We start from the raw sequence: 15,845 nt of genomic DNA on the forward strand, positions 1-15,845 counted from the left end.
ACCCCCTCTATCTTTAACGGAGGTGAGAATTGGCGGGTTGGACTTTAACACTTGACCTCTGTTTACACTTCCTGTGGGTGTCAGAGCTTGTCTATAAAGCACTTCTTGCAGGGTTTTGCAGCATTGAAAGAAGACAGAGAGAGGCCAAGCACCCTGGCGCTGTGAGCTCAATGCACTGCTGCTCCTGGGCTGTGATTATAGGGACAAGCCATTTCCTCTCTTCACATTCTCTGTTTGCTTATGGTACTGCCACACTTCCTCCACCCCCCCTACACTCAGGCCTTTTATAGGAAATGATGACAAGCCTGCATATTCAAACCCGACTGTTCAGGTCACTGTCTGGCTGACAATAAAGATCTAATGAATGGTAGAAATCAGAAAACTCCTGTCTTCCTCCACTGACCCCCAACCAGTAATAGGGTCTTTAGGGTCTTTACCTTACAATATAAACCACCTTCAGGCAACCTTGTTGTGATTTGATGCTATAGAAATTAAATTGAATAGATTTTTGTTTTGTAGTCTGTTTGACATTGAACTATGAATCATTCAAGGATTAAGACACCTAACTTAAGGCATAAACCAATGTTGTGTAGACACATAACTGAGCAAAGAACCCATTTAAAATTGCATCTTCAGGCATCTTTAGTCATTTTCAGCCTGTCACAAAAACAAGCTATTTGTTCCCAATTGTTTAGGTGAAACCATGAAAAATGCCAAAGATAAAACAGTTTGATCTCAGCATGCTGTGCAGTGGAAACTGGAGGAAATTGTACCAGTGGAAGACAAAAGAAGAAGTGGCAGGCCTAAAAAACAATCATTAAAAATATCTAAAAGTCACACTCTTAAGAAAGGAAAAATCCAGCAAAGACCTGACACAGGACCTGAGTTAAACCATCTACTATTCACTGGAGCCTTGTCAGAAATGCTGTCAGTAGAAAAGTGGCTCTCAAGAAGCCATTATTAAGGGAAACGGAGAAAAAAGACTGGTGTGGGAAGATACACAAGAAATGACAGCAGGTGACAACAGGTCTCACGTAGTGAAGAATCTAAATTTGTATGAAATTGTCTGAAAAAGAATCACATAAGCTGATTGAATATGTGACCGGCATTAGCAAATTAGATTACTGTCACCAGGCATACAGGAAATTAGGAATGAAGAACAAAAGTGAGTGTCTACATCTATCTATAAAGCATGGTTGAGGCTCTGTCATGGTTTGGAGCTTCACTTAAGTCAGTGGATCCTGTTAAAAATTTAAGGAAATATGAAACAAGAAAAGTACAGTCAGATCTTGATCCACCATGCAATACCAAAAGCGTCAGCTTGATCATTAAAATCTTCCATTTAGAAGATTTTGATGTGAACAGACAACATGCGGTCAAATGAGTTCTCTTTGCAAGTGAAACAAACCATCCTTAAGCTGCGAAGACAGAAAAAACCCATCCAAGAAAATGCTACAATATTAGGAGTGGCAAAATCTACATTTTGGTGCATCCCGAGAAAGAGCCAAAAGGTTGATTCTGTTCAGTGGGAGCGTTTTCCCACTGAAAATGCTGCTGTCAGATGAACTGAATCAACCTTTTGGGATTTACTTACCTGGATGGTTAAGCATGCATCAAGACATCCTGAGAAAACAAAGAAAAAAGAAGTCAGTGAACTCAGCAATGCAAAAAGACCTGGACATCCATGGAAGGCAACACCGGTGGATAATCGCAGAATCATTTCCATGGTGAAGAGAAATCCCTCCACAGGAGCAAACCAAGTGAACAGCACTCTTCAGGAGGTAGGCATATCTACATCAAGTCTATCATAAAGAGAAAACTGCATGAAAGTTAATACAGAAGGTTCACTGCAAGGTGGAAGCCACTCATAAGCCTCAGGAATAGAAAGGCTAGATTGGCTAAAACAAAAAACAAAACTCTAAAAAAGCCAGCACAGCACACACAGGACAGAAGCAGCCGAATGAATTCTGAAGTGTTCAGAGACATACTGTCTGCTTAAATCCAGCTAAATGCACTCAGATTGATTGGGAGGCATTTCATAATACAGACAATGAACCAGAACATATTGTGGTGTACAGAACCAAAATGAGAAGATGGTTGTCTTTATCCAAATACTTGAATCAAACTATATGCTCAGTGTATCAGAAGAGTACCTGGGCAAGTGCTGGTTTAGCTCATTGGGTGAACAGGCAACACATGCTGCATAGCCACAAAAGCAGTGGATTGGATTTAAGTCATAGCCCCTTGCCTCATGCATAAAGGCAGTGAAAAAAGTACAAGTTTATTAAAAATTAAATGTAAAAAGCTATTGATTGTGGGCCTGTGTAAATAAAAAAGGTTTGTTCAGAATGACTCCTGAGTTGCTCAGTGCAGTTTAAAGACAGATGATAGAAATATCACCTGCATAAGAACGGTAGGATATATTAGAATTCTTTATGACACTGACAAGCAGGAGCATGTAAAGGTTGAAGACTAATGAACAAGGACTGACCCTCAGGAACCTTTGATTGAAAGGGTTGTGCAGATCTAACCTGAAAGCACTACTTTCATTCTTATGTTGTAATTTTGGTGATGGGATAAACATTTGTTTACAGTTAGAAGGAAACTGTAAATGAATGTTGTGGTTTGACGCGTAACTTCAAAGTTTATAGTTGGCTCACCTTGGCTGTAGTCTTTTGTTTCTGTCATGTAGCCTGACTTTGAGCTGAGCAACAGGGACTTTAAACAGCAGATCAAAGCAGCTGTCTCCATGGAGAAATGACAAACAAAGACAGATTTGCAGATTATGTGGGCCATGATAGACAGAGTGCAATAATTAGAGTGGACGGCCCACCTAGAGGCACACTACATCTCACTTCCCTGTCTGCTCCAGTATGCAAAGAGTCAGGGGACACAATGGCTTATTTAGTGTTTTTTCACAAGGGCAGACTGAGCACTTCAAACAAGACCACACACAGGCTCACAGGTAGAACCAGGGACGGCATCTGGTGACATCTGGTGGACAAGTGAGGTACAAGCTGTTAAAGTGATGAAAAACATCCACATGGAAAAAAAAAAGTCATAAAGTCAATTCGTGTTTCAGTTGTCCAGTTTATTGCCACCTTGGAAAAAATGTTGCTCTCCTCAGTCCTTACTGACTTTAAAGTTCTGATGCTGGCCTATAAAGCTCTGAATGGTTTAGGACCAAAATACATCAGTGACCTCCTGACCCAGTATGAACCATCCAGATCCCTCAGGTCATCTGGATCCGGTCTTTTATCAGTTCCCAGAGTCAGAACCAGACACGGAGAAGCTGCATTCAGCTTTTTTGCTCCTTATATCTGGAACAAACTCCCAGAAAGCCTCAGATCAGCTGAAACACTCAGTTTATTTAAATCCAGGTTGAAGACTCACCTGTTCTCAGCTGCATTTGAATAAAGCACCAAATCCACACTTTAAGCTTAAATTTCAAAACTTACATTTAACTACTGATTTTATCTACTGTTCTGATTTTATCTGTTTTGATTTTATATACTGTTTTGTTTGTTTGTTTGTTTGTTTGTTTGTTTGTTAATTAGTTAGTTAGTTTATTTGCTTGTTTTAATCAATTTTAAATCATGCTTTTTATTTGTTCTTGTTTCTAATGTCTCTGTAAAGCACTTTGAATCACCTTGTTGTTGAATTGTGCTATACAAATAAACTTGCCTTGCCTTGCCTTGCCTTCAAGAACTGGTGGAGTCCTGAGTTATCATCTACTGTATTCAGAAACTGTAACATTCTGCGCAAACATTTTTCCCATGATCCTTTGTCATTTACAGTAAATTAAAATATTAACTGGTTATAATATCCTACTGTCACAATATCATGCTGTTCAAAGTACACAAAGCAGTCAGAGTCAGTAAAAGACCGGTAAAATAATAGAATTTAATTTGCCAAAAACTTATCAAAACTGAAGCACAAACCTCTTGGACGGCTTGTACCTCATTTATATCATTTTAAACGCTTTATTCAGGCCTAATAAATTCATATATAACATGACAACATTTTCATACTTTGTAAATGATGGATTAACCATTTCTAAATAATGTACAAAAAGGATTTAGGAGCTCTTTATTTCTCATGGTATCATTTAGAAAATCTAAGTAAATGAGTAAGAAAGTTTATAGATGTACATTCAAATTAATCTTACTATAATGATCTTAGCTTATGTATGTACATATGTACCCATATCCTCGTCAACAGGTAGGCTTATATGAATGAAACTTTGCATAAGCATCTTAATACATACAGCAATTATTAACATCTATATGTTTTTTTTAAATGTATTATAAATCTCTATTCTTTTCATTTGGATTTCTGCAAATGCAATGTGTATATGACATTCTCTGTATTTTTTTTTCATGTTAGATTCAACATATGTCACACATATAACTTAACAGTGACCAAAATTTATATCCATGGCTAATTCAGGCGGTTACAGGATATTTATTAAGTATTTTACAGCACACCGTCTACTATAGGCCTTATAAAACATTTGCAAATGAATCTCAAAGATCAGAATGACCTTGAGAGTCAAAACAGTCTCAGCTATCATCATAACAGAAAAGGGAAACAGACAAAGCACAAAAATGATGCGGAACAAACAAAGATTTATTGTTAAATAAAAAAAAATAACCCATCCGAGGTTTATTGATTAGTAAAATGTAAGTTGGGCTAGAGACTGTAGGAATGGGATAAAGAGGAAATGAATTAACAGAACACTTTCAACTTAAATATATTTACTTTGTATCGAAATATATTTTTCAATTAAAATAACACAGATGAGGTTATAAACTGTTGTAACAGTTGTAATCACCATAAACAAAGTGAAGTCTCAGAGGGAAACCTCTCTGGGACGTTTAAGAGTTTGGAATTTCTTTACATCATCATCCTCAACTTCTGCAGTCAGTTAGTTAGTTAAGGCAGAGTTAATGAAAACTCTGTGCAGCTCCTAGACAGCTTCAACTTCAGCCAGCATCTCCTGGCTTCTTGTCGCCAAACAACCTTTTAAACCGGCTTAAGAGATTAATGTCTAGATGCCTCCAGATGCCTGGTATGTCCATTGAATTGGTGCCATTCAAACCACCTCCCTCAACTCCTTGCTCTGCAGTTTGCTCACTAATTTCTGCAAGACCAAAAGCACGTGAAGAGGTGATGCTAGCAAAGAGACGACCTGCAGCTTATTGATCACAGCAGCCAGGCCTCTAATTTTAATAATTACCTGTACAACAAATGTGTGCATTTGCGGGTGCATGTGTGTGTGATTTGGTGAACGACTCTTTGAGTTTTTAACTGAGTAGAAAGGCGCTATATTGAGTACCAGTCCATTTATGAGTTGTTAAAAAGAAATTCACCCACCATACGTTTGCTTTAAAGAGTGATACTACCTCTGAAGATCCAAATCTTTTTGTGTTTTGTTTTTGTTTACATCAGGTTAAAATAATTTTTTTAAATGAAAAAAAGGAGATTGATTCACTTTTGGAGCTCGCCTCTAGAGGCCATTAAAGGAACTGCACCTTTTTCTACACCATCCTGTGCTCTTCGACTGGTGTTACACTACAAGTGACACCGACACTACACCCACATGGTCAATACATAAAACAACAAACAAAGAAAACCTTTAATATTATATTATATTATATTATATTATATTATATTATATTATATTATATTATATTATTACACATTAAACAACCCCTGCCAGGGGAAATTAGTGAACAAAACTAGTGTGAAAACTACTTCCTATAACTTCAACTGAAGTTTTATTTGCTGGGAGAAGTTAAGGAGGTGCCAAGCAAGCTAAAAGTGAGCCCATGGAAACCAAATATCTCCTCTCACATAAACTCTCCGTCAGTAAAAGAACAGTTAATCATCAATTCAGTTCATCTCCATGAAGATGATGCAAAAAAAAAATTATAATTATCTGCATAGTTTGTGAATCCTCACTTGGAATGTGACATTTATTTCCCAAAGAAGAGAGAAAGAAAAACAACAAAGTGTCTGTGAAGGTTCTCAGTCATCCAGGTCATCGTAGTCAAAGGAGCTTGCAAAGAAAAGCGTCTGGACTTCTTTAAGTTGCTTGAAGACGTTTCACCTCTCATCCGAGAAGCTTCTTCAGTTCTAAGGTCAAATGGTGGAGAGTCCCAGATATAAACCTAGTGGGAGTAACCCCCCACAGAGGGACAACAGGACCCCCTGATGATCCTCTAATCGCCTGAGCCAAAACAACAAAGGTTTTCTTACTCCCGTTTTTGTCTTACACTAATGTCGCCAGTAGGTGGCAGCATACCACCGCTGGTTGCAGCACATGTTGAATCAGTTACTTTATAATAAATAATAACAAACACAATGTTAAAGTTGTCTGTGGATTATTTTTGAGGGGGAAATTACTAACTGCAAAAGAATAAGCAGTAGAGTGAAAAGTGAAATTACAGGAGTTTTTAAAACGTTGCTGGTCAGAAAAAGTGTGGGGAACTCTTTAAATCAGTGTTGCCCCAATACAGTGGACGTTTTCTGAACAGGAAGTTAATCCCTGCATAGATGGATGACATTAATCCCAATTAATTCAGTAATAATAAGGAATCAGTCATTTGGGTGATAATCGGCAAGAGCTCCTAATTGTTGAGCGAATATTTAGTAACGTTTCCTCTGATACTTGTGGAACTTATTAACTTTTAATCCCTGACCTCATCCATGATTAATAACTCTCTGTCTGATCCTGTGAAAATGAAGCCCCGCACTGGCTCTGACAGATGGGCAGCCCAACTGCTGCCAGCTGCTTTCTATGCAATATTCAAGATGCATATGCCTGAGCGTGCACGCGCAGACACACATATACACACACAACCAGTGCCCATGGCTCACATTGGCAGTTGAACAAAAGGACAGTCTCAGTATCACAAGGACGGTGATTTTATTCCTAGACAGGCTGCCCCTCTTTTCTTGTAGTTATCCATCAAGGTGACAACAGCAACATAATTTAGGCTATTTGAGAAAAACTGGGAGATGTCATAGAATGATGACTGTTGAGGAATTTTCGGAGCTATCTGTAACATACTTTATTTTTATGCATCATTTTTTTCTGTATTACAAATGTAATAACTTAGAAATGAAATAATCAAGTTGCAACTGAGCTTCAAGTCAAGGGCTTGAAGACGGATGTTTATTTTTACATGCGTTTCTGCCATTGTGACACTTTACTGCAGCTATGTGCAGTGTTTGCTAGTGGCTCTTTCTGCCTTTAGTTTTGTCCCTTTTCTGACCAAGGGAGTCTCGCGTTATCACTCAGTATCCCTGATACTAAGTGATACTCACTATCTCACTATATCGGCTAAATGTATATCTGCTACAGTTCTGAGGGAAACTTCCAAGAAGGTAAATGCTCTCTCCAGAGGATGAATACAAACACCACAGAAAGAGGATGAAGAGACTTGGTGGTAAAATGAGGAACTGCGTTCAAAGGATGGTGCCTTCAGCTTCCAGGCCTCTATTGCATGGACTCAGCTCCCAGTTTGGATTTGACAGACACACACCTTAACTATTTTATGATTAGACTTAAAACCTTCCTTTTTGATAAAGCTTATTGTTAGACCTGAATCAGGTGACCCTGAACCCTCCCTTAGTTACACTGCAACAGGCCAAGGCTCCTGTTTCCACTCTCTTTGTGTTTATTCACCACTTTGTGTTTAATCATAAGTTATTGTTAATCTCTGGCTCTCTTATACAGCCTTTTGTCTTTTGTCCTGTCTACCTCCCCTCACCTACAGATGGCTGCCTGTCCCTGAGCCTGGTTCTGCTGGAGGTTTCTTCCTGTTAAAAGGGAGTTTTTCCTTCCCACTGTCACCAAGTGTTCGCTCATATAGGGTTCGTCTGAATGCGGTGGTGTTTTCGCTATATTATTGTTGGGTCTTTACTTTATAATATAACAATATAAAGCACATTGTTCTCTCTTGTGTGTGTGTGTGTGTGTGTGTGTGTGTGTGTGTGTGTGTGTGTGTGTGTGTAAAAAAAACTGTTTTTGACCAAAAAACGTGTGTGAGGAACATTTTCAAAGACTAAAAGCATCTGCTTCATGTACAAACCACATTAAACTGTGTGATCTATGCTCGGTAGTACTGCATATGATTATCAGTTTCCTGTGTAGTACAAGTGTACACTTTGTCACTGAAGCCTTTTAGAAATTCTTTTGTTTCTTTGCTTTCTAAGACAACAGAGCAGTGTCTATCAAATGCCATGAAACAGCCTAAGACTGAGCGCTCTGGGGGAAACTCATGTCCTTCAGCTGATAATTGTTCATGTTTTGAAGCAAACGATGCGTTATAAACACATTTAGTTTAAAAGTTTTAAATCCATCTCTTACTGATGACCTACATACACGGTTTTATCTGCTTATAATAAACGCGTCAATAGCAATAGCAATAGCAATTTTGAAGAATACAATAATTAAAAATGCTAAAAGCAGGAGATACTTAAATGTCACCAGTATGTGGAGTTTGTTCTGAGGTGTCCCTGTAAAACACTATGATGGTATCTAAATCCATTTCCCCAGCTGCTGCATAGATAAAGATCTGCTCAGCAGAAACTGTAAACAGCCAAGGGTATTCACTCACAAATTCTCCCACTGAAGTCATTTTTTTTTTCTCACAGTGTGGAGCCTGACTTAACAGCCTGCTCAACGCAACATGATGAACTTTGCCTCACTCGTTTGCTCGGCTTAAAAGCAGTTTGTTTTATTCTATAACTATACATTTCTGTATTACTTTTCTTTATCTTTGTTGTTTTTACATTTAAATGCAGCTAAGATTGTATTTATTAAAGGCTACATTTCTTCTTCTTTGCCTTATGGATTCTGTTATTTACACTAAACAATAAACATATAACACAGATACCATATCTATGGTGTGGTATATGTGCCATATACAAATAACATAAACCAAAGGTAAAAATAAAAGTAAATAACCTAACAAGTGAAAGATCGCTGGTTCAAACTGAGGAGGAGGCGATCGCTTAGGTGTTGTGTCAGGAACAGAGATGGGTAACGCGTTACTGTAATCTGATTACTTTTTTCAAGTAACGAGTAAAGTAAGGGATTACTATTGCAAAATCGGTAATTAGATTACCGTTACTTTCCCGTAGGAACGCTGCGTTACTGCGTTACTAAAACCGTGATTTTTCACGAGAATGTCTCACGACAGTGACATAAGCAAGTGCGCTGTTAGTGACAACAGCTGTCTGCAGATCAACAATGGATCACATATTGAGTGTGGAGAGAGTATGAGCGTGCAGCGTTTAAAGCGTGGAAGTACTGACCTTACTTCCATAAAAAGTGACAAAAACATTAGTGTCCGTTGTGCGTGGGAAGAAAACTTCTTTTTACAGCGAAAAAATACCCCTAAACTTCCAAGCAAGCACCGAGTGGGCAACGACGTAATGGGAAACTCACAGAGAAACTCGCGGATTCTTCAACTGACCGCGGCACACCTGCACCAGGGTAAACCTCCGCCTACCCCACTCCTGCTTTACAGGTGAAAATAGAGCAACAGGACCGCTGAGTCTTTGACTTTATTTATTTTCTGCTGTGTTTTACTTGCATCTATTTGAAAGACTGAGTGTAAACACAAAAAATATATATATTTTATGTGCTGGAATGTGCAGAAAATAGGTTTAAATGTTAAACTAATTTATTCAAGTCAGAGAATGTTGCATATAATTAAATTTTTGCTTGATGCATAAAGTTAAAAGATTAAAACTGATAAAACAAGTTAAAAAAAGAGACTTTTCCATTTGATTACATTTTGTATGATGGATTATGCAGAAAAAGTAGAATTGGGCTGAAAGATCTATCGCTTTATCACCTCTTCAGGTTGTAAATCGTGTTTTTAAAAAGTAACTAAGTAATTAATTACTTTTGAAAATAAGTAATCAGTAAAGTAACAGGATTACTTTTTTGGGAAAGTAATCAGTAATTAGTTACTGATTACTTTTTTCAAGTAACTTGACCAACACTGGTCAGGAAGGGGTTAAAAAAGATGGTAGAAAACATGTGGAACTACCCATTATAAATCAGGAATAAAGTGTTAACCATGCATACACATGCAGGTATGAATACCATAAACCAGAAAACAAAACAAGATGTAACATCTAAACAAACATGAATGTACACAATCTTGTAAAACGTCCTTCCATCTTTGTTTCTGAAATCCTTTTCAGAAACTTTCAGACATATTTGAGATCCTTCATTTTTTAATTGCTTTATTTTTGTAGCTTCAAATCTATAGATCTGCTCATATCTTTTGTAACAGTTAGTGGTGTGGTGTTTTTACCTTGTGTTTGTTATTCTTTTCTATTTTTAAACCGCTCTGTTTTGTATTTTTATAATCATAAAAGAGCAGACTAACACTGTGTTGCTCCAGCTGCTTAAGAAAAGGCTCATTTCCTTCCGACTCTCAAATAATGATGATAATAATAATAAGGACTGACTTCATTTATATGCACCTTTCAAGCAAAAATGGAGCTGAAGATGTGTAATAATATCTCCTTTTTAAAAAATGTCTGCTTTCTCTCGCTTTAATATTGTGTATTAACAGAATACACTGAGCTTTATCAGGATGTCATTTCACTCTATTAACCTCTATCTCCTCCTCCTCCCTTTCATTAACCCCTTCAATCGCCCGCTGCAGCCTCCCATCTTTGCCCCCTCCTTGCCTTTTGTCTGTCTTTCCCTCCAGAACTTCCGGCCAAAGACTGGAGCTCTTTCCCCCCGTGTCCATCTGTCAGCCTTCTCCAAGAGCTGATATTGACTGCTGTTGCATTGGCCCGCGCCTAGGGGTGTGGGTAAATGTGGAGGGAGCTGGGGTATCTACGAGTGAAAGGCTACCTATACATACTGACACTAGTAGAGACAATGCGCCAAAACAATGGTATGGATGGACACCAGGCAGGACACCAGGGAGGAGGATGGGGGTAACATAGCTGCCTGACTGTGTCCATGCATATGAAGCCTTCATTCCTCTGTAGAGCGGAGGGCTGTAAACATACATAGGACGAGTTAAAGCTTTCAAGGGTCTTGACTACCGCAGGATTTCTGCTCACAAAATGATCTCATCACTATAAAATGACCTAAAAGGTTTAATATAAATATAACAATATAATGTGCAAGTCCAAAACACCTCTACATAATGTCTATTAAAATTGGATTTTACAGCAACAGACACTTCAGCACAGTACCTCACGTAATTTGCTTCCATGACAAGAAAGTGTTTTGGCAACATAAATGCATCTTACTTTGCAAATGCTTATCACTTATGCGAAAAGTCCACTGGTGAGAAACCAGAAATCCTGTGATAGGGAACGTTAAGAAACACAATAAGGAATATGGTGTTTTGCCTACTGTATTTTATAGATGGGAAAATGTTATACTACTGCCATGAAGCTACCCAGTAACTGCTGCTTAGCTTAGCATAAGGATAGAAAGCAGGTTGAAACAGCTAGCCTGGGTTTATCAAATGAAACAACAACAAACCCTCAAACTATGTCTTTGTGCAGCTATAAATACCACAAGTTGTGTTTTAGGTGGAGAAGCTGCTCCATCTTGAAGAAATGTTGTGAATCTGTGTCATAAATCTGGATTGAATGCATTTTTTAAAGCTTTGCAGAGAGCCAGACTAGGCTAGCTGTTTTACCCTCTCCTTTTCATCTTCAAGCAAAGCTAAATAAGCTAATCGATTAGCAGGTTGTTCAGGTTTAAAATGTAATAACTCTGAGAAAGCAAGAAAATAAGCATAATAAAATGGTCAAATGAAAAGAAGAACAATATATGGAGCAGTTAAATGTTAACTTACTGCAGCATTTCTTTCATAGTACCACTTTTTTTTTAACACTGCTGAGATTTCTTTATCACACAGCACATTTTAATTGTCCTATTAGGAAACACAGGGCTTATATTAGTTTGCATTTACAGGTTAATCTCTGTTGCATTGATTGAAGCTGCGAAGATAGCTCAAATGACTCATGGAGGACTGCAACAACAGTGAGAAAACATGCCTATAAATTTAGTTAATTTGATTGTTTAATTCTTTCTTTGTAAAGGAACAAAGCCATAGCTACAGCAGTGCTGTTCAACCTACAGAGAGATCATTATTAGCAGCTACAAGAGACGTTGTTTTGTGAGCAGTCTGCCATGTTAATTACCCTCTGGTGTCATCAGCCTGAGGTGGTAAACTGTCTCCTCTGTCCACATGACAGTCTGAGTGCTCTGCCACTGTGCTAATGGCCTGTTTGAACTAGTGTGAATGTAAATGCTCCTTCCAGGATTCATTTCCAGATAAGACAAATTCAAATGCGTACCTAAGTGTCCAATCAACAGCTCCAGCTTTTATCAGCTCTTAACTTCTGCTGAGGTTGTCGGCTAGTTGTAAAAGCCCCTAAATTAATAGTTAAACATAACTAGGTGCTCCCAAATATTCCATATAATTTAAAGATACTTCCTTTAAACTCACTTCCTGTAATAATAGAAATGTTTCAGTGATCCACGGGTGCTGTTGCGTTGCTTTCATTTTGCTGGGAGTATCTGTGATACACTTGTGGGTCACGTTTTTATAACCGAAATGCACCCTCTGCAGTTTCACACAGTGACAAGTCTAAACTCCCCGGTGCCTTTGGCAAGAGATCTGTCAAACTCCATGACCTTCGGTAGTCAAATTCAGAAGTTACTCACAAAGACCACCTTGAAAGTCCAGTTTCACACCTATGAGACTACAAGGTGTGTGTGCGTGTGTGTGTCTCTTTCTCTCTGTGTCTCAGCTCCCTTGTAGTTACACAGCTGCAGAGGGGGTTGAAAAGAGCGCAGATGGTTTAGTCGGGGGACAATTGGTGGAAAAGCACTGATGAACTCACACTTGCAGGATTCCACAGTAACACAAACAGCTGCCCACAGAAAACAGCCTGCTAACTGATCTGACAGAAATGAACAAGAAGCAAAATGTGCCTTTAACTGTTATTAATGTATATAAAACGTTAGATAAAACTGAGTACAGCTCCGTGTCAAACAACTTGTTGCTATAGACTAAAACTTACAGACTGTGATTTTAGTTTTTTCCCCCAAGTAGCACAGGGGCTTTACAACAGTTTACAACAGTATACTGAGATAATCACTGTAACGTTTTAAAAGCTCCCTGGATCATCATTTTACTGTTTATTTGTTTGGGTCCTAGTCAGCCCGTCGGTGTAGAACTGTAGAAAAGTTTGAGTTCAACGTTGTGTTTGCTGAGTCTTGATAATAAAGATGCTTTTTTGACATAAGCTGACTGTGATGGATTACAGTTGTCAAGCAAATTTCAAGAGTCTGCTGATTCACTTTGTACATTATGGTGCAAAAACTCCACAGCAGCATGCTTTGCATAATGCCATTGCCCTTGCAGTGATATTTAAAGCTGTATTGACTTGGTGTACTGCAATCATAAGTGTAGGTGATTTGCAGCAAATTGGATGGAGCACAAAACCAAAGACAATAAAGAAAACATAGTAGTCTTTATCACTCTCTGACACACATTTTGCACACCAATTCACTTGTGATGTGTAATGGGTATCGCAATAGGCAGAAGTTAAACACAACTACAGCGCAGATGTGTTGCAGTTGTGTTTAATGACATGTGAACATATTTAGAGATAAGCAAAAAGGCTAAATGAGATTTACAAACTTTATCTAACTAAGTAAAAGTGGTAAAAACAAAAGACAGAAAATTTGGCTCAGAGATTGGTTTGAATACTGAATGCTCAGTAGTGTTGTTATTTTGACTGTGTGTGTGCATGTGATCTGAAATTGTTGTGTGGTTTTGAAATAGATAAGAACGGTTTTGAGGCATTTGAGTGATTTTGGCGAACGAGTCGGAGGTTTTGCAAATGTTTGTGTATGTGGATGTGTATCTTTGCAATTATGAATAAACTGTAGCCTGGCATGATCAGAAGCTCAGAAAGTGCAATCATAGCTAACTCTGGGAAAACGTAATACTTCTGGCCAATTCTACCCTTCTACGTTTGCTTGTTTTGCAATTGCAACATGTAACACATGTAACACATGTTGCAATTATTCTGTATTTGGTTACAATTCACTTATTTAAAGTAACAACAAATACATAAACTGATGTCAGCATTGTTTCTTTAAAGTGTGAAGGAAAATGAATTCTCATAAATCCAAAAAATCAACATGTTTATGGTATCGGATTACTTGAATGGTATCCGATTGTTCAGTCTGACGCCGTGTCTGGGCCTAAACTCCGCTGCAGGTCCATATATCAAGCGATCACTATGGCATTACTGAGAGTTGAAAAACTGTCTAAAGTCTTTCATCTTTAATAAAATGATCAGAGTTCTGTCTACCAGGTGTAACAATTGAGTTTAACATCCAGGCATCCATGAAAACGGAATTTATGAGATTTAACGGAGTTAGAAGTTAGCAGGGAGTTAGCTCGCTAGCTTCTATCTAAATACAATATAGCATGTCCTGACTGCGGGGTTTTGGAAACAAATTCAAACGTACAGCTCTGCTATCACTTCCAACATAAATGAAGACAGAAAACTAAACAGCAGTGACGTTTGTAGGGTTACTGAAGTTGGGCTAGCTGGTATATAATGATGTGCTACGTGACCGCTAGCGACACAGCTATGTTAGCATAATATACACAAGCTAACTTTTTTTCCACTCGATAAAAGTTAACGTGAGTGTTCTCGGTGGTCAGGAACAAATGTAATCGCATGGCAGGATGCTGTAAAAGGACCAAACTTCAGCCAGGAGAACAACTGAGATAATCCATCCACAATACGAGGTTAGTCATTCATATACTGCTGCATGGGCTGGGCTGTAGTTACATCCTAAGGTTTTAAAAACCAGAGGTGGGACCAAGTCATTGTTTTGCAAGTCTCAAGTAAGTCTCAAGTCTTTATCTTCAAGTCTCAAGTCAAGTCTCAAGTAATGTCAGGCAAGTCAGAGTCGAGTCTCAAGTCACTGGTGTAAAAGTCCGAGTCAAGTCACAAGTCTGAAACTTTGAATTTCAAGTCCTTTCCAGTCTTTAAAAAAAAAAAAAACGAAAAAATAATGTTGCAGTTATATGCTAAATGTAAATATTAGACCATGTAATTTTAAAATCTGTGTTTTTCTCAACACATGACAAAATAGTGAACTTAGAAAATATACACAAATTGTGAAATTGCACCTCTTTAAAATGCAGCTCAATTAAACCTAGCTCCAAGAATAATTTTCACCGACAGTTCTGAGATACGCTGCATGTTATTCTTGGATGCGGTTGTAGGACTGGCTTTAAAATCGCATGACAAAAATATCATACACATTAAAAAAAACTGTATCACCAACGTAGCCTGGACAACATTTGCTAGTTAGATGAAGTCAGCTATCTCATCTTAGCATATTTATATGCATATTTATAATCATACGGTTCTTGGAGTGAGCGCATACGATCATGAAGTTTAGTAACTTCAGGTCACTGCAACAAGCCCAGGTACAGTTTACCGACGGATGGGTGCAGGACCTTGAAACGCACCGTGTAGAACGAAAGACCATCGTACGTATCATAAGTTTACCAGTCTCACAAATTGTCGTCATAAATACACATTCCTTAACCGTTTATTAATAGGACCTTTGAGCTCAACGGTAATTAATTAGTAGTGGAAATAATTTCTGGTACCCATCACAGAAATGTAGCAGTGACAATAATACTGTATGCTGTAATCGTACTGGGCAATTAGTGATACAAAAAACCTGTTTTATCCTGTGAATAAAAGTATATGTTTTTGTCAATGTACCATAATAACAG

This window comes from Aulonocara stuartgranti, assembly GCF_965226115.1.
Source record: "Aulonocara stuartgranti genome assembly, chromosome: 19".
Taxonomy (NCBI): Eukaryota; Metazoa; Chordata; class Actinopteri; order Cichliformes; family Cichlidae; genus Aulonocara; species Aulonocara stuartgranti.